This window comes from Dama dama, chromosome 3 (assembly GCF_033118175.1).
Source record: "Dama dama isolate Ldn47 chromosome 3, ASM3311817v1, whole genome shotgun sequence".
Lineage (NCBI taxonomy): Eukaryota > Metazoa > Chordata > Mammalia > Artiodactyla > Cervidae > Dama > Dama dama.
In genome coordinates, this window is record NC_083683.1 from 68699125 (window position 1) to 68720028 (window position 20904).

Consider the following 20904-nt stretch of genomic DNA (forward strand, 5'->3'; position numbering starts at 1 on the left):
AAAGACAGGACTGGGTTATTGAATCAAGGCTGTCATAGCAGAGAAGGTATCCAAGCACCGGTGAGATGACTCTCCATCAAAGACGTCATGGAAGCTATTCCTGCTGCAGAAGCCTGAATTGCCTAATGACCAGTGCACACGTGTCTCAACAAATACATTATATATTATTTCTAAAGAAAAGAAGAGATCTCATTGTTTTTATAAATTCTTACACAAAGAGTGTTTAAAAAATAAATACTTATTAAAGACTCGACAAGTGTACATTACAATGATTACATTTGGGGGTAGAAGAGTCTGATGAAGGAGGTCATCATTATATTTCAATTTTATGTTTTTTTTTTTAGTATGTTAAGTTTATGTAATCATAAAATATAAGGGAAAGTCAAAGAAGTGGTTATAGAAAGCAGGAAATAACACAGTATTCTACTGGATAGAGGTATGTGTTTCTGGATTTCCCTAAGTTCTGGTGACGTGTAACTTTGGATAAAAAAACCTGTATAAAATGAGGATTCTGCCATGTTTTAAAAGCTATTATTGACTTTCTCCTGGAGAGAAGGGATGGAGATGCTAAATATCTTTCTGGCCCCTGACTCCTGCCTGATTTTTTTTCTGGAGTCTCTGGCTATACATGACCTAGCTTAACACATGCAAATAATTGGTGTCATAAAGACTAGATGATGTGAGGGTCATTTTCCCAAGAGCATCCTTCTACAGGCTTTGGCTTCAGACCACCACTGTATTCCATGTATTCTAATACACATATTTTTACACATTAACATTTCTGAAATGGAGATGCCTCTCAATTTTATCACAGTTTTCAGTCTCTCTCTCTAACTGTAGTCCATAAAAATGGTACATATTATGATGCTGGTATCTTAGATTGGATGGAATACACTATTTTGTGAATAGATTATATACCAGATGCCAAGTGGTTTACATGCATATCTCATTTACTAATTCTCATAGTAATGTTTAGGTGGATATTGTTATCACCCTTTTACAGGTCTGGTTTAAAGAATTAAAGGAAAGTGTCTTGGATCACACAGCTAGTAAACATAGGGTGAGAGTTCTACTGAAATTTGCCCGGCAAAGTTCTTGCTGTTAGCCAATTCATCAACATATTCTTCTAAGAAGGTTTTGGGTAAAGATCTTTCTATTTTAAAAGAAAAAGTTTTAAAGTCTCGCAGATGCTTCTTTACTCAAGCATCATTTACCAGTGCTTCTCACACGCCTTGGGTAGCCCTCTGTGGTGCCCGATCCTGAGTTTCCAAGCCATTCTGTACTGGGAGCAGCTGCATCCTTTAGTGTTGATTCCCAGGGCCAACCCAATATTAAAACACAATTTATTTTTTTTTTTCCAAAATAGATACTGTTTTATTAACATTTAAAACCAATGTTATGATTAGTGAACTAGGCAGAGCTTTTAATGATTGTTGAAATATTACAATAGGCAGAGCTTTTAATGGAGCAACGTATTGAACACTGCAGATTAGACAAGTCCTGGAATTCGAAGTAAAACCCATCATTGAACAGAAGGCGTTGGTTGCTGACAGAATCTCGACTTAAGACAAACCTAACGGAGTCGGTAATGAAGTCTGTAAACGTGAGCAGATATCGCAGATGCCAACCATTAGATGGTTTTCCCACGCAGGGTAAAACACAATTTAATGTTGAGGTGACTCCAAGAAGCCAGAGCACTGTTGAGGAAGATTGTTTTTTTAAAAAAACAAGATATAATATATTTTCAATCTGTTTTGACAATATTTTAGTAAAGTCTAAAATTTCTGATAGTATTCTCTATGGAAAAAATTACTCCCCAATTCAAATACCTTTATATCTTAACAAAATAACTTTGTCACAGCCTTAAGATTGCCAAACCCACAAGAGGACTTTTACAACACAATTTTAAATTTAACTAGAAATGTCTTTTTAAAAAAATGTTTATATGAAAGATTCTTCCTTAGAGCTTTCAAAGGAAGTATAGCCCTGCCAACACTTTGCTTTCAGACTTCTATTATGGAATGTGAGAATAAATTTCTGTTGCTTAAAGCCAAAACAAAGTCTATATTCATGTGACAATTTTCTAAGCTATGATTATATTTTGAGAAATATTTGAACCACTAACAGAGACAATAGGATTGATTATGAATTTCCTCTCTAAACTGTCTTTTAATATTTGCAATGTAAACAACATGATATAATCTTACTTTTACAGCTATTTCAATATTAAACTGATGTGATAATAAATAAACTCAACTAGATTTAAGACTGAAATGCAGAGCATAAGAAAAAATATCACAATAAGAGTGTTGCTAATAAAAATCTATTTGATGAAGCTACAAAATATCTATTGCTGTTTTAGCACATGCACAATCATTATATTCTAGGTTGTTCCCAAATTACTAGTTTAAGATACCTTGATGGGCTGAGAATCACTGTCCTTTAATGACAATTCAATATGAAGTGAACAAAAATACAAGAGTCAGTTTTACTGGCCCCTCAGTCTCTCTTTAGTTACTCAAGATGAAATGCGTACTATCAAAATGCCGAACAACCTTGTAATGGGGACTTGACTTGTATTTCTCTATTGCATGACATCTGCCCAAATTAATTTTTAACCTTTAAATTTGGTGTCTCAGATGGTAAAGAATCCACCTGCAATGAAGGAGACCTGGGTTCGATCCCTGGGTTGGGAAGATCCTCTGGAGAAGGAAAAGAAGGGAATGGCTACCCACTCCAGCTCTTGCCTAGGAAAGCCCACAAACAGAGGAGACTGGCAGGCTACTGGTCAGGGGTGCCAAAGGGTTGGACACGACTGACTGATGCCTTCACTTGGTTTATAGATAACCCCTAATCTCTGAAACCCAGAATGATACCTTTTGCCCATTCTTTTTTTTTTTTTTTTTTCATTTTTTTTCCCATTTATTTTTTATTAGTTGGAGGCTAATTACTTTACAATATTGTAGTGGTTTTTGTCATACATTGACATGAATCAGCCATGGGTTTACATGTGTTCCCCATCCCAATCCCCCCTCCCACCTGCCTCTCTAGCCAATCCCTCTGGGTCTTCCCAGTGCACCAGCCCTGAGCGCTTGTCTCATGCATCCAACCTGGGCTGGTGATCTGTTTCACCCTAGATAATATACATGTTTTGATGCTATTCTCTCGAAACATCCCACCCTCGCCTTCTCTCACAGAGTCCAAAAGTCTGTTCTGTACATCTGTGTCTCTTTTTCTGTTTTGCATATAGAGTTATTGTTACCATCTTTCTAAATTCCATATATATGTGTTAGCATACTGTATTGGTCTTTATCTTTCTGGCTTACTTCACTCTGTATAATGGGCTCCAGTTTCATCCATCTCATTAGAACTGATTCAAATGAATTCTTTTTAATGGCTGAGTAATATTCCATTCTTAATTAAAGATAATTATTACAACGAAAGAGAATTTGCACTTCTGAAAGAATTTCCAATCTTATAAAACTGCAAGTTGATATATAGATGGATATATGTAGATATAGGTGTATTTAGATGTATAAATATGAAAAGTGAAAGTGAAAATCGCTCAGTCAGTCATGTCCGACTCTTTGTGACCACACGGACTATACAGTCCATGGTATATCTCCAGGCCAGAAGACTGGAGTGGGTAGCCTTTCCCTTCTCCAAAGGATCTTAGCAACCCAGGGATGGAACCCAGGTCTCACACATTGCAGGCAGATTCTTTACCAGCTGACACAAGGGGAGCCCACGTGTAAATCTAAATATATTTAATATAGATGTTACATGAGTAAAACAGATATGTTACACAGAATGCATACATATATGCAAATATGCACCTTGAAAATATTAAAGTATTACAAGAAAGCTTAAAGCCACCTTCTAAAAACCACACCCAGTCTGCAAACACTCTGGATCTCACCAAATAACAGTTGAATGCAAATTTCTCCAGTACTTTATCCATTTCTGCATTAGATATACAGTATTATTTTCTGAATATGAGCATATGTTTTACATTAATTGTATTACACTGAAAAGATCAGTTGGAAACTTGAACTCTTCACCCAAAAGTATGTCATATATTTTTCCATAGCGGTCCACAAATTTCACCTCTTTTTAAAAAAACTGCCCCGAAGTATTTCATGGTATTAATGTGCCATAATTTATATAACTTATTTATTGGTTTTCTTTTGGTAGTTATTTAGGCCATTTCTATTTTCCTTGGTTATTTCTATTTTCCTTTTAGTATTATATTTCAGATAATCCTGTGAACATTCCTGGTCATGCCTTCTTGGACATATGTAGGAATTTCTCCAGAATAATTAGAAGTGTAATTATAAGAAATTAATTTTTTATAGAAACTATCCAAGTACCCTCAAAATTAACCATACTTTTAAATGCTTACTGTCAATATAGAATACTTGTTCCCCAATAACTGTTTACATTTGGCATTTAAATTGTTGCTAGTCTGATGAGTGAAAACTCTCTCAAAGTTTATTTTCCTACTTGCAAGTAAGTGGAGTTGATCTTTTCATCTCTCTATCATCTTACTCTTCTCATCTGACTTCTGACTGCTTATGTGCTTTATTTTTCCCCTTGGATATACACTGAATTTCTTTATAGGTTGCAGGCTGTAATGTTTTCTACCAGCGTGCCTCTTATTCTGACTTTGTGGTGTTTTTTGTCTTTGGAAATATTTTGACATGACCAAATTTAACAATTTTTATTTGTGTTTTCTTTTTTAAAAGTAATTTATTTGGCTGGGTCAGGTCTTAATTGTGGCATCCAGGCTCTCAAGTTTTGCCTCATGGGCTCTGGAGTACATGGGGGCTCAGCTGCTCCATGACATATGGGATCTTAGTTCCCCTACCAAGGACTGAACCCACGTCCTCTGCATTGCAAAGCAGACTCTTAACCACTGGGCCATGAGGGAAGTCCCTATTTGTGTTTTCTTCTAATAATTTTTAAAAAGAATATCTTGCTCTAAAGTCACAGAAATATTTTCCTATTTTTCTTGTAAAATATTCATGTATTTTTTATTTCTGTTGTTTTTGTTTTTACATATTGGCCTTTGCTCTATCTGGGATATATCTGAGAATCTTTTGAGATAGAAATCAAAGAATTATTTTTCTGGTAGATAGAAAATTATCCCAACTTTATTATATTAAATAGTCCATATTTTATTAAAGGATCTGAAAAGACATTTTTGGCATGTTAAAGTTCTGTGTATCCATTTCTGGATTCTGTCATATTAAATATCTCAACCTCCCAACTAATAAAAATAAATGGAAAAAAAAAATACCCTAGATCACAAAAAAATAAATAAATATCTCAACTTGTTATTTACTACACTTTTCAATTATGTTTTGATATCAGATAGGACATGGGTTAGTTGTTTTTAATATTCTGTATTTCTATTCCAAATGAATTTTAGAGTTGGCTTTCATGTTCAAAATCTCTGCTAGAAATTTCATGATTATTCAAACTTAAGGATTATTTTGAAAACTAAAATTTCAGAATACTGGGGTTTTACATCCACAAACATGATATATTTCTTCGTTTATTCAGATGTTCTTTTAGGTCTAGCTTTAAAGTTTTATATTTTCAACAGAAAGACTGTACACATTGTACATGGTTTATGCTTATTACTTTATAACTTATATTCTTATTTTTAATGGAACCATTTCCTTTCACTTTTTTAATCAATGGCTATTTATTTTTAAGGGCTTCCCAGGTGTTGCTAGTGGTCAAGAATTCTCCTACTAATGTAGGAGACACAAGAGACACAGGTTTGCTCCCCGGGTCGGGGAGATCCCCTGGAGGAGGGCATGGCAACCCACTCCAGTATTCCTGCTGGAAAATCCATGGGCAGAGGAGCCTGGTGGGCTACAGCCCATGCCGCCACAAAGGGCTGGACATGACTGAGCAACCGAGCACACACACATTTATTTGTAAAAAGTGATTTTTGTATTTTGACTTTATGTAAAATCATTTTGATCTATTTTACTATTTCTCATAATTTGTCAGTTGGTCACATTAGATTTTTCCTTGTAGTGGACAATATACTGACCACATAGAAGGATGTTTTATATTTTTCCCTCCATTATTTATTTTTCATTTTTTATTGTTCATATTGCAGAGTCTAAGATCTTCAGTCAAATATTAAAAGATACAATGCTTTTCTTGTTCTTGACTTTATGAAATCCTTCTAACTCAGAGATGAAGTGCTTGAGTGCATTAATGTAAATGCTCAATACCAAGTTATTTGGGGTGTAATCTAAAAGAAAAGAGAGAATGTTACTCCATCTGCTTATTGAATATCAAATATATTCCAGAAACTGCACTGCTGCGACTGCTGCTAAGTCGCTCAGTCGTGTCCGCCTCTGTGCGACCCCATAGACGGCAGCCCACCAGGCTCCCCCGTCCCTGGGATTCTCCAGGCAAGAACACTGGAGTGGGTTGCCATTTCCTTCTCCAGTGCATGAAAGTGAAAAGTGAAAGTGAAGTCGCTCAGTCGTGTCCGACTCTTAGGGAGCCCATGGACTGCAGCCTACCAGGCTGCTCCCTCCCTGGGATTTTCCAGGCAAGAGGACTGGTGTGGGGTGCCATTGCCTTCTCCGAGAAACTGCACTAGATCAATGTAATTATTCCGCTTAACAGTTCTAAGAGCTGCAAACTTACTTTCAAGAAGGTGAAGTAACAACTAAGTTTACACATGAAGTTGACACAATACTCAAATTCTGGTTGTAATTCTACAGACTGAGTAAACCCTAGGATTTGCAGGTTCTAATAATCTCTCAGATGGTCCCAGAGGTCTCTGGACATTTTTTCTCCTTTCTTGTGTTTATTGCAGGGAGAACAGGATTGAAAAGACAGGTGTTCATCCTCTAAAAACAAGCTCCCTGTGAGCAGAATCTGAGTCATTCTCAAAATGCAGTGCCCAATATAGTGCAAATATAAAGGCATCAAAAATATTTTTATATTGGTTGATAGAGAAATATACATGTTCATGTCACTCAAATTGAGGCGTCTCACATAATGAGCTAATAAAATAACAGCATTGTTTCTTTCCTGAAATTTCTCTCTGTTAAAATCTAACACTGTTATCAACATGAAACTGAAGTTCTCCAGCTCAGGTCAAAAACGTAAGCACCAGGCAAGGAATTTTTTCAAGCTGAGAATCTGAGACTTGCAGTTAAATACAGATCTGTCTTAAATTTTAGGCAAATTAATTAAATTTTAAACTTAAACGCACTTCCACTTTTTTGGCAGAAAAACTGTCGTTGCCTCTTTTTGGAAACAAATGATTTATTAAAGCTTTTAGTTTAAAAAATATTAAATAAGCATAAAATATAGGGATGACATTAAATTCTGGTCACCATTGAGATTTGCATTTTTACTTATTCCAACTTGACACAGGAAGGAACTACAGTATAGAATTGTCATACAATTTCCCCAACGTCACTCAAAGAGTCAACGACAGATGCAATTCAAAACCCAGGAGGGCTGACTCCAGAATCCCTGTTCTTAACCACTATGTTATGCTGCCTCACATGACAGCTAAAATATCTTAAGCATGTTTCCTTCCTAAATATACACTTAATACTTAAAGGGGTGTATCTCAAATCATGGCTAGTAATCCTTCATTGGCTTCTGTAAGAATGGCTAAAATTTAAGAGAAAAAAGTGACCACAGATTCCTTACACATCAGAAGCAGATATGGTTAGTACATTAAATTGTACTTAGAAGGGCTTCTATCTGACTTCAGTTCTCACCTACAGCAATGCTCATTTTCTTTTTTTTAAAAAAGGTAAAGTTATTTATGCATCTTTAGTTTTAGCATTTTCATATATGGTCCAGTGACTGAGTTACTTTGCCCTGCATAACAAGGTTTCTTCAAAACGTCTATGTTCAACTTCTTTCTTTCATGTGGGGCAAACTGAGTCCGCCTCTTGGACTGAGCAATCACTTGGCAGCATAATTTATTTTAATGGACGTCTCTTTAGACTGAGCCTTTGCCATCCGTTTCACCCTCTAATTACAAATGCAGAAGAATACAATTCACAATTGTGTCTATAAAGAAAAATATAAGAGACTTAAATGCAGCTTTATATCACTGCATCTGTTCAATTGATTTTAAATCCAGGAGGAACAAAAGGGCAGGAAACTCTGCTTTCCCTTCTTATTCCAATTAGCACAGACAAGGATTCATAGCACAAAATTGCCCAAATTGGTTCATCAGGCAAAAACTGGAAAACTACCTTATTAATCTTGATCTGTATTTCACTTTACATGCCATTTTTTTTTTCTGATTCCAATAATGGTATAGAAATTAGCATTTTTTAGAAGATAGGCAGAAAATCCACATGATTTTAACTAGCAGAACAGTTCAATGACAAGTGTGACTCAGAAACAGAACCCTTATCATTTAGATGCAATTAATTCAGTCAAGAGAAAAGGCAAATGCGTTTCCTTACCTATTCATTATGTCCTGTTTGATAAAGCTCACCAATTTAGGAGTGGATGAGAATCTTAAGTCTAGGCCATTGGCAACTGAGGAATAATACTTTCTCAGACCATGCCTAAGGCTAGACTCACACCCTAACAAGAAGAGATATTAAAGGAAACAAAACTGCATATGTATGACTGGGCCACACCACAGTTTGTAGGTTCAATCTATCAGAGCGGTATCTTGTGTCTATGGTGGCTTCAATGTCTTTTCTTCTTAATTATGACAGCTGCATTCTCTTGATCCATCAATTAGGCCCTAAAACACAAATTTTGCTCATATTCCTAACCAGCCCATCTACTATCAGTGTCACTTCGGTTCAAAATATCCTGAGCTACAGAGGAACAATTTAAATTACCTAAGCACACAGACACTAATCATTAAGGCGCTAGGATATTAACTGTTTGGGACCACTAGGGCAATAGTGTACACCACTGTAACTTGCTCACTGGTAATCCCATCAGGAAAGCTAAAATACACACCAGGAGACTAAGAAAAACATAGAGGAGTGCAGAATTCAACTGTTTTTCTTACTCTTACACTAAAATTAAAATCCATAAAGCCACCAAAGACTAGGAAAATGAGCAAAACGGAACATAACTGGTACCCATAAACACAAACTTAAATTGTCCATCTAATTAACTCCCTGCATGAAAAGAAAGAAGATGTCAAATTCAGGGGGTTTTGATCTAAATTCTCATATTTTTTCCTCTTTTTCTCATGCATATGTATGTATTTTCCTTCAAAATCACTCACGTGTAAGGGGATCTCTTTCTCATGAACCAATAATGTAGGGGTTAATACCCGTTGTCCCCAGTTATTATCCAGAGTACTAACACTAGGCAATGGAGATGTGACTAGTGCTTCCACTAACCTGTTAAAGTTAATAACACAATAATTAATAAAACAGAACACATTTGAAGTCTACTGAATTCACTGTCTCATTAAACAATGCAAAAAAGTTGAAAAATATTATCCTCTGGTGCTTTAAACTTACACCTGCCCCCATTATATTTGCATTAATGGGGCTTCAAAAAAGTCCTAGGCAGGTAGCTAATTGATATCCTGAATATTTCAACCCTTAGTTTTGATAATATTAGTGAGATAGGATAAGAAATCATTTCAGAACGTTTACTTGAAGGAAATTTTACATGTGATCATTTTTATTTTCTCTTTCCAAAAACTTACATGAAATGGGCATACTGGTTTCTCCCCAGTAAATGCAACCTGCTCAGTTCAGTTCAGTCGCTCAGTTGTGTCCGACTCTGTGACTCCATGAACTGCAGCAAGCCAGGCCTCACTGTCCATCACCACATCTGGGAGTTTACTCAAACTCAAGTCCATTGAGTTGGTGACGCCATCCAACCATCTCATCCTCTGTCATCCCCTTCCCCTCCCACCTTCAACCTTTCCCAGCATCAGGGTCTTTTCAAATGAGCCAGTTCTTTGCACCTGGCCAAGGTATTAAAGTTTCAGCTTCAACATCAGTCCTTCCAAAGAATATTCAGGACTGAGTTCCTTTAGGATGGACTGGTTGGATCTCCTTGCAGTCCAAGGGACTCTCAAGAGTCTTCTCCAACACCACAGTTCAAAAGCATCAATTCTTCAGCACTCAGATTTCTTTATAGTCCAACTCTCACATCCATACATGACTACTGGAAAAACCATAGCCTAGACTAGACAGACCTTTGTTGGCAAAGAAATGTCTCTGCTTTTTAATATGCTGTCTAGGTTGGTCAAGGCTGTATATTGTCACCCTGCTTATTTAACTTATATGCAGAATATATTATGAGAAACGCTGGGCTGGAAGAAGCAGAAGCTGGAATCAAGATTGCCAGGAGAAATATCAATAACCTCAGATATACAGATGACACCACCCTTATGGCAGAAAGTGAAGAAGAACTAAAGAGCCTCTTGATGAAAGTGAAAGAGGAGAGTGAAAAAGTTGGCTTAAAGCTCAACATTCAGAAAACTAAGATCATGGCATCTGGTCCCACCACTTCATGGCAAATAGATGTGGAAACAGTGGAAAGAGTGACAGACTTTATTTTTTGGGGTTTAAAAATCACTGCGGGTGGTGACTGCAGCCATGAAATTAAAAGACGCTTACTCCTTGGAAGGAAAGTTATGACCAACTTGGACAGCATATTAAAAAGCAACCTGCTCATCCACTTTCAATTCACCACCCCAGTCCCCAGTCCACTCTCTCTGTATACCAAGATCTCTGCCCCAAAAAGTCCACTAAATGGACTGAAATAATAGTCTATTACTAGACACTATAAGGCAGGACTTCCTTTCCCCTTATCTTGGAAATGAGCAAAGTAAATGATGATGAAGAAACAATACTTTCAAACTCAGTTTGTAAGTCACTTCTATAAAAATTTGTCCTGCTCTCATTTTATTCATGACTTTGGTAATATATATTAGATCATGTGCTCTTCTGTTTAAAATTCTTCAAAAACTTCCTGCTATACTATAACCAAAAGAAAATTCAAACTCTTAGGCCAATGTCTTCAATTTCATCTCCTTCTACTCTCCTCCCTTTCACTAATCTCCAGTCACACTGGCCCTTTGTACCTTAAACATGCTGAGGTTTTTTTCTGTCTTAAGCCTCTGTGCCCATTATTGTATCTGCTTTGTACACACTAAGATTTTGTTTTGTTACCATTCAACTGGTAATCCAAAGAACCTTCACTTATAAATCTACCTATTGGGCAGCCCTCTAGTCACTATAATATTACCCTATTTTATATTTTCATTAAACATACCAATACCTAAAGTGTTCTTAATTTTTTTTAACTAGGTTATGTATTTAATTTCTCTTTCCCCTGACTAGAGGCAGCTCCTTAGGACAGGGACTATATTCCTGAGTAATGCCAATGATGAGAACAGTGTCTGACACAATAGCAAGAATCCAACACATTAGCCTTTAGCACATGTGGCTACAGAGCCCTCGAAATGTAGCTAATGTAACTGTGGAACTGAATTTTTTAATTCATTTAATGTAATTAGTTTAAGTTTCAATAGCCAAATCTGACTAACAGCTAACATATTCAACAGTACAGTTCTAGATAATCAGTTCTAATGCTCCAAAACAAACTAGCTTCTACCAGAGATAGTGCTGGTAATACATAAAATTTTTTTTCCTCTTTCACTATCTTTTTCTTTCCCCATGACTGCATACCAACTGCTGTCCTTTTTGTAAGAAATTGTCAGCTCATAAATGTTACAATCTAATGAGAATTCATGCTAAACATTTTTGATTGTCGGTGGACATTTTAAAACAGACTTACTGCAATATAGAAGAACAGTCAATGTGACTGTGACCTCACTAACAAATCACAAAATTAATAAAGTATTTTAACACTTTATAAACTCAAAATGAAGAAAGTAAGTGCTACATGTGCTATTAATAGAAATGAAGGGAAAAAAACATTGATAAATGAGCAAACCTTAAGAGTTCAGATCTTGATATCTTAAGAGTGGGAGACTAGGATTTTAAATCCAATATTTGGCAGGGGAGCTTCATAAATCTCAGTCTGAAAAACTTTCTATTTGTGGAATAGGCTTCAAGAGAGTTTACAGTTGGTATGGAGTCTTGTGTCTAAGTTAAAAAAGTAAAAACAATAACAAAAATCCCTATCAGAAGTCAAATTCCCAAGCTCTCAACACAAATTAGTAAAGATTTTGAGTTATACAACTATGGGTCATGGGCACCACAAGTTCATGAATTCACATATGATCTCAGATTCGGGAAAACCTAAACTCCCGAAGAGAGATTTTTAATGGAGACTTAGAATGCATACTCTATTGTCATGGTCCTTGTTATAATAAACAGAGTCTCCTTCAGCTGCGTTAATCAGAGAAGGAATTATTTCAGAAGTATTAAGATAACTTAAAGAATTTCTGCAAGGGCCAGGAAGCCAAGGTTTGTTGCTACAAAGTCAAGCAAGAGGCATACATCCTGGAGAAATGTACACCACACCACAGGAATGTTCCGGTGGACAGCCCACTGCAACCAACGCCCACTGCTTAGTCCCCATGTTGCTGGAGATTATGATGCAGACTTTGCATCAGGACTGCCACAGCTATGATTTCACCCATTGTTACTTCAGATTGCCTCTCTAGTGTCCCTCGGGAGCTTCTCGATAAGGAGTCTAGCTTCTCTAGGAGAATATCAGGTCCAAAAATCTTACAAATGTAGATTTTACCTTTTCAGACTGTCTAGTTAAAAAAAGGAAGTCTAAAAGGAGTTATGAGTGGATACTGAATGAGCCAATATGAAAAATATGCCTCTTATGCCTGATCTCCCTAAATGTGAACTCTAGATTATGACTATATAGCATATGATTATACAATATGTTGCGATAATTATTGAATAATATCCTAAAAATTTGTCACTAAACTGAATTCTATTAGAACAGATCACTCTATGTATTGATTACTGTTCCTTATCACCTGAAAAAATACTCACAATACTTGTTAAGTGAATAAATTCTAAATAGATTACAAAACTCTAGAACACAAGAGACTACAACTCCTAACACAAATAGGAAAAAGGGGGATTTATAATATAAATATCATGATAGATTAAGGTAAATGTGACTTTTAGGGAACACCTACCATATTTATATACCTATAATTTATATTTCATGAGAAGTTGGTAATCCAAGGTGTTTAGGTATAGAGACCCAATAGGCACAAATATTAAAGCATCTGAAAGCAAAAGGGACTAATATTTTTTAAGCTAACTAGGATTCTATGCAGTAAATAATATATACTTAAATAATGTACATCATACATCATGACTAAGTGGGCTTTATCCCAGGGATGCAAGGATTTTTCAGTACTCACAAATCACTCAATGTGATACACCACATTAACAAATTGAAAGATAAAAATCATATGATTATCTCAATAGATGCAGAGAAAGCCTTTGACAAAATTCAACATCCATTTATGATAAAAATCCTCCAGAAAACAGGCATAGAAGGAACATCCCTCAACATAAAAAAAGCCATATATGATAAACACACAGCAAACATTATCCTCAATGCCACAGTGGTGAAAAATTGAAAGCATTTCCCCTAAAGTCAGGTACAAAACAAGGGTACCCCCTCTCACCACTACTATTCAACATAGTTTTGGAAGTTTTAGCCACAGCAATCAGAAAAGAAAAAGAAATAAAAGGAATCCAGACTGGAAAAGAAGAAGTAAAACTCTGTTTGCAGATGACATGATCCTCTACATAGAAAACCCTAAAGACACTACCAGAAAATTACTAGAGCTAATCAATGAATATAGTAAAGTTGCAGGATATAAAATTAACACACAGAAATCCCTTGCATTCCTATACACTAACAATGAGAAAACAGAAATTAAGGAAACAATTCCATTCACCATTGCAACAAAAAGAATAAAATACTTAAGAATAAATCTACCTAAAGAAACAAAAGACCTATGTGTAGAAAACTATAAAACACTGATGAAGGAAATCAAAGATGACACAAATAGATTGAGAAATATACCATGCTCATGGATTGGAAGAATCTATATAGTGAAAATGAGTAGACTACCCAAAGCAATCATATAGATTCAATGCAATCCCTATCAAGCTACCAATGGTATTTTTCACAGAGCAAGAACAAATACTTTCACAATTTGTATGGAAATACAGAAAACCTCGAATAAACAAAGCAATCTTGAGAAAGAAGAATGGAACTGGAGGAATCAACCCACCCAACTTCAGTCTCTACTACAAAGCTACAGTCATCAAGACAGTATGGTACTGGCACAAAGACAGAAATATAGATCAGTGGAACAAAATAGAAAGCCCAGAGATAAATCCACGGACCTATGGACACCTTATCTTTGACAAAAGAGGCAAAAACATACAATGGAGAAAAGTCAATCTCTTTAACAAGTGGTTCTGGGCAAACTGGTCAACCACTTGTAAAAGAATGAAACTCGAACACTTTCTAACAGCATCAGTCCAGTCGCTCAGTTGTGTCTGACTCTTTGTGACGCCATGAACCGCAGCACTCCAGGCCTCCCTGTCCATCACCAACTCCTGGAGTTTACCCAAACTCATGTCCATCGAGTCAGTGATGCCATCCAACCATCTCATCCTCTGTCGTCCCCTTCTCCTCCTGCCTCAATCTTTCCCAACATCAGGGTCTTTTCAAATGAGTCAGCTCTCTACATCCGGTGGCCAAAGTATTGGAGTTTCAGCTTCAACATCAGTCCTTCCAATGAACACCCAGGACTGATCTCCTTTAGTATGGACTGGTTGGATCTCCTTGCAGTCCAAGGGACTCTCAAGAGTCTTCTCCAACACCACAGTTCAAAAGCATCAATTCTTCAGCACTCAGCTTTCTTTATAGTCCAACTCTCACATTCATACATTACCACTGGAAAAACCATAGCCTAGACTAGACAGACCTTTGTTGGCAAAGTAATGTCTCTGCTTTTTAATACACTGTCTAGGTTGGTCATAACTTTCCTTCCAAAGAGTAAGCGTCTTTTAATTTCGTGGCTACAATCACCATCCACAGTGGTTTTGGAGCCCAGAAAAATAAAGTCAGGCACTGTTTCCCTATCTATTTGGCATGAAGTGATGGGACCGGATGCCACAATCTTAGTTTTCTGAATGTTGAACTTTAAACCACTTTTTCACTCTCTTCTTTCACCTTCATCAAGAGGCTCTTTAGTTCTTCTTTACTTTCTGCCATAAGGGTGGTGTCATCTGCATATCTGAGGTTATTCAAATTTCTCCTGGCAATCTTGATTCCAGCTTGTGCTTCATCCAGCCCAGCATTTCTCATGATGTACTCTGCATATAAGTTAAATAAGCAGGGTGACAATATACAGCCTTGATGTACTCCTTTTCCTATTTGGAACCAGTCTGTTGTTCCATGTCCAGTTCTAAATGTTGCTTCCTGATCTGCAAAGAGGTTTCTCAAGAGGCAGGTCAAGTGGTCTGGTATGCCCATCTCTTTCAGAATTTTCCAGTTTATTGTGATTCACACAGTCAAAGGCTTTGGCATAGTCAGTAAAGAAGAAATAGATGTTTTTCTGGAACTCTCTTGCTTTTCCAATGATCCAGCAGATGTTGGCAATTTGATCTCTGGTTCCTCTGCCTTTTTTTTTTTTTTTTTTTTCCTCTGCCTTTTCTAAAACCAGCTTGAACATCAGAATTTCATGGTTCATGTATTGCTGAAGCCTGGCTTGGAGAATTTTGAGCATTACTTTACTAGCGTGTGAGATGAGGGCAATTGTGCGGTACTTTGAGCATTCTTTGTCATTGCCTTTCTTTGGGATTGGAATGAAAACTGACCTTCTCCAGTCCTGTGACCACTACTGAGTTTTCCAAATTTGCTGGCATATTGAGTGCAGCACTTTCACAGCATCATCTTTCAGGATTTGAAATAGCTCAGCTGGAATTCCATCACCTCCACTAGCTTTGTTCGTAGTGATGCTTCCTAAGGCCCATTTGACTTCACATTCCAGGATGTCTGACTCTAGGTGAGTGATCACACCATCATGATGATCTGGGTCGTGAAGATCTTTTTTGTACACTTCTTCTGTGTATTCTTGCCACCTCTTCCTAATATCTTCTGCTTCCGTTAGGTCCATACCATTTCTGTCCTTTATTGAGCCCATCTTTGCATGAAATGTTCCCTTGGTATCTCTAATTTTCTTGAAGAGATCTCTAGTCTTTCCCATTCTGTTGTTTTCCTCTATTTCTTTGCATTGATCGCTAAGGAAGGCTTTCTTGTCTCTCCTTGCTATTCTTTGGAACTCTGCATTCAAATGGAAATATCTTTCCTTTTCGCTTCCCTTATAACACCACACACAAAAATAAAATGTCTAAATGTAAGACCAAGAAACTATAAAACTCCTAGTGGAAAACATAGGCAAAACACTCTCTGACATAAATCACAGCAGGACTCACCTCCCAGAGTAATGGAAATAAAAGCAAAAATAAACAAATGGGACCTAATGAAACTTAAGAGCTTTTGCACAACTAAGGAAACTATAAGCAAGGTGAAAAGACAGCCTGCAGAATCAGAGAAAATAATAGAAAATGAATGAACTGACTAAGCATTAATCTCAAAAATACACAAGCAGCTCATGCAGCTGAATTTCAGAAAAATAAATGATCCAATCAAAAAGTGGGCCAAAGAACTAAACAGACATTTCTCCAAAGAAGACACACAGATGGCTAACAAACACATGAGAAGATGCTCAACATCACTCATTATCAGAGAAATGCAAATTAAAACCACAGTGAGGCACCATCTCACGCCAGTCAGAATGGATGCTATCAAAAAGTCTACAAACAATAAATGCTGGAGAGGGTGCAGAGAAAAAGGGAACCCTCTTACACTGTTGGTGGGAATGAAAACAAGTATAGCCACTATGGAGAACAGTATGAAAATTCCTTAAAAAATTGGAAATAGAACTCCCACATGACACAGCAATTCCACTGCTGGGCATACACACCCAGGAAACCAGAATTGAAAGAGACATGTGCACCCCAATGTTCTTCGCAGCACTGTTTACAATAGCCAGGACATGGAAGCAACCTAGATGTCCATCAGCAGACGAATGGATAAGAAAGCTGTGGTACATATACATAATATGGAATATTATTCAGCTATTAAAAAGAATGCATTTGAATCAGTTCTAATGAGGTGGATGAAACTGGAGCCTATTATACAGAGTGAAGTAAGTCAGAAAGAAAAACACCAATACAGTATATTAATACATATATACAGAATTTAGAAAGATGGTAATGATGACCCTATATGTGAGACAGCAAAAGAGATACAGATGTAAAGAACAGACTTTTGGACTTTGTGAGAAAAGGCCAAGGTGGGATGATTTGAAAGAATAGCATTGAAACATGAATATTATCATATGTGAAACAGATCGCCAGTCCAGGTCCGATGCATGAGACAGGGTGCTCAGGGCTGGTGCACTGGGATAACCCAGAGGGATGGGATGGGGAGGGAGGGGGGAGGGGTTCAGGATGAGGACACATGTACACCCGTGGCTGATTCATGTCATTGTGTGGCAAAACCACTACAATATTGTAAAGCAATTAGCCTCCAATTAAAACAAATAAATTACTTTAAAAAAAAAAAGAAAATTAGGAAGGCTGAAGGTGTGAAAGTGTCCCTGGTCATAGCCTGGTGGCCGATTACATAGGCTGTAGGGGAACAGGTCAATTTTTCTGGCTTGCATCCTGATACTGCCACCTTTTGCCAATAACTCCTGTGGTAGTTGTGAAAATTAAATGAACTAATTTACAAATTAGCACACAGTAAGTGTTCAAAATGGGTATGATTGTGTTAGACAATCAAGTATTTATAAAGACTTTTATTTTTTTGGTAAGAACTTTTGCAGTTTGACCAATTCTAAATCTTATTATCATTTTCTCTGTGAGGACTTAAATTTCTCATCTGCAAACCTGCCCACTGTGTTGATTTTTCCTTAATCTCACTTGGCCAGCCCAGTTGGAAAGACATTACTGTATTTCTCAATAGGAGATGCTTGGCTTTCAAATATGGCATGTATTGTATTTCTCAAGATCATTGGTATTTTATTATATCAAATCTACTACTTTCTAGGATCTTAATATAGGGCAAATTGTCTAACTTTTCCAAATAGTCTCATCTTTGAAATGGGAACAATAGAATATTTATGACAGTTTTTGCATGGAATAAAATGCAAGTTATAGTGCATGACACAGAAGTACTCGGTACATGTGGTTACTATAACTATTACTACCCTAATTGTACTTAGTCTTCTTAATCACATTCTTATTTACTTCTGATGTGACTGTGATGTCAGTCTTTAATTTGTGGAACTTTAAACAGAATATTTTGCAGTTGTTAATAAAACACTGATATATGCAAAAAAAGAGAGAGAATGTAATACAACAAGCTAAAGAAACAGCCATTTAAACCACAAGTGCTGACTTCATATCGATGAAAATCATTGACCATATTTAGACCAGAGTTTTCTTCTCAACTTTGAGTACCTTTAATTACTAGAATCCAAGTTATAAACGTTTTTAGTCTTTTAATAACCTGAGCTTTCCATATTGTAGGATTAGACTGTCAAGAAAGTTAATCTTCTTTACATAGACAACATAAGAGGATATATAATTGTTCTATATTATTAGATAAAAAGTAAATGAAGATAAGGTGTCCATAGGTTCGTGGATTTATCTCTGGGCTTTCTATTCTGTTCCATTGATCTATATTTCTGTCTTTGTGCCAGTACCATACTGTCTTGATGACTGTGGCTTTGTAGTAGAGTCTGAAGTCAGGCAGGTTGATTCCTCCAGTTCCATTCTTCTTTCTCAAGATTACTTTGGCTATTCGAGGTTTTTTGTATTTCCATACAAATTGTGAAATTCTTTGGTCTAGTTCTGTGAAAAATACCGTTGGTAGCTTGATAGAGATTGCATTGAATCTATAGACTGCTTTGGGTAGAATAGCCATTTTGAGAATATTAATTCTTCCAATCCATGAACACGGTATGTTTCTCCATCTGTTTGTGTCCTCTTTGATTTCTTTCATCAGTGTTTTATAGTTTTCTATGTATAGGTCCTTTGTTTCTTTAGGTAGATATACTCCTAAGTATTTTATTCTTTTTGTTGCAATGGTGAATGGTATTGTTTCCTTAATTTCTCTTTCTGTTTTTTCATTGTTAGTATATAGGAATGCAAGGGATTTCTGTGTGTTAATTTTATATCCTGCAACTTTACTATATTCATTGATTAGCTCTAGTAATTTTCTGGTAGAGTCTTTAGGGTTTTCTATATAGAGGATCATGTCATCTGCAAACAGTGAGAGTTTTACTTCTTCTTTTCCTATCTGGATTCCTTTTACTTCTTTTTCTGCTCTGATTGCTGTGGCCAGAACTTCCAACACTATGTTGAATAGTAGTGGTGAGAGTGGGCACCCTTGTCTTGTTCCTGATTTCAGGGGAAATGCCTTCAATTTTTCACCATTGAGGGTGATGCTTGCTGTGGGTTTATGACAAAACCCACTGGAAAAAAAAATAATATCTTTCTGGCTTACTTCACTCTGTATAAGGGGCTCCAGCTTCATCCATCTCATTAGGACTGGTTCAAATGAATTCTTTTTAATGGCTGAGTAATATTCCATGGTGTATATGTACCACAGCTTCCTTATCCATTCATCTGCTGATGGGCATCTAGGTTGCTTCCATGTCCTGGCTATTATAAACAGTGCTGCGATGAACATTGGGGTGCACGTGTCTCTTTCAGATCTGGTTTCCTCAGTGTGTATGCCCAGAAGTGGGATTGCTGGGTCATATGGCAGTTCTATTTCCAGTTTTTTAAGAAATCTCCACACTGTTTTCCATAGCGGCTGTACTAGTTTGCATTCCCACCAACAGTGTAAGAGGGTTCCCTTTTCTCCACACCCTCTCCAGCATTTATTGCTTACTGACACATGTATATGGAATTTAGAAAGGTGATAACGATAACCCTATATGCAGAACAGAAAAAGAGACACAGAAATACAGAACAGACTTTTGAACTTTGTGGGAGAATGTGAGGGTGGGATATTTCAAAAGAACAGCATGTATACTATCTATGGTGAAACAGATCACCAGCCCAGGTGGGATGCACGAGACAAGTGCTCCGGCCTGGTGCACTGGGAAGACCCAGAGGAATCGGGTGGAGAGGGAGGTGGGAGGGGGGATCGGGATTGGGAATACATGTAAATCCATGGCTGATTCATATCAATGTATGACAAAACCCACTGGAAAAAAAAAAAATAATAATAATAAAATAAAATAAAAAGCAAAAAATAATAATAATAATAAAAAATAAAAATAAAAAAAAGAAGTGAACAGAAAAAAAAAAAAAAGTAAATGAAAATTTTTAAATGTATAAAACAGACTCCCAGTTCCCAATGTAAGGATCTTAAAAGCTACCACTCTATCCAAAGAGTGAGTAAAAAGCTGAATATACTGAAAAAATCAACAATCCTTCTAGGACCCATAAGAGAGGTGAGAATACAAGGCAAATTGTGAATTCACATGATCAGAAAGACGTACAAGTGAATATAGAAAAAAACTCACTGGAGCAGAGATTCATGAGCTAAAATGACCACAGGAACCAGTACCAGGGTAGGAAAACCAGATCTGTAATTGACAAATTGATGAAAGCACAGTTTGGACAACTCTGGGAGATAAAAACTGCAGGGGGATCCAGTCGTGGGTGAGCCCTCACAGTTTGGAGAGATTTACATCCAGGAGCTCAACCAAGTTTCCACAGTATATTAGAGAAAATTCCCTCATGCTTCTGAAGGGAAAGGAAAGGAACCACAGCATTCTGCTCTTTATAAGAAGGA

At 36.7% G+C, this 20904-nt stretch overlaps 1 long non-coding RNA gene across 1 annotated transcript in view; it reads right to left on the reverse strand.

Annotated features, from left to right (window-relative positions):
• Positions 1-1525: 1525 nt before the first annotated feature.
• LOC133042587 (uncharacterized) overlaps positions 1526-20904 on the reverse strand; it is a 32523-nt gene continuing 13144 nt past the window's right edge. The window contains exon 4 of the long non-coding RNA XR_009689528.1: positions 1526-1697. This is a non-coding gene — a long non-coding RNA (uncharacterized LOC133042587). The remainder of the gene's footprint in view (positions 1698-20904) is intronic.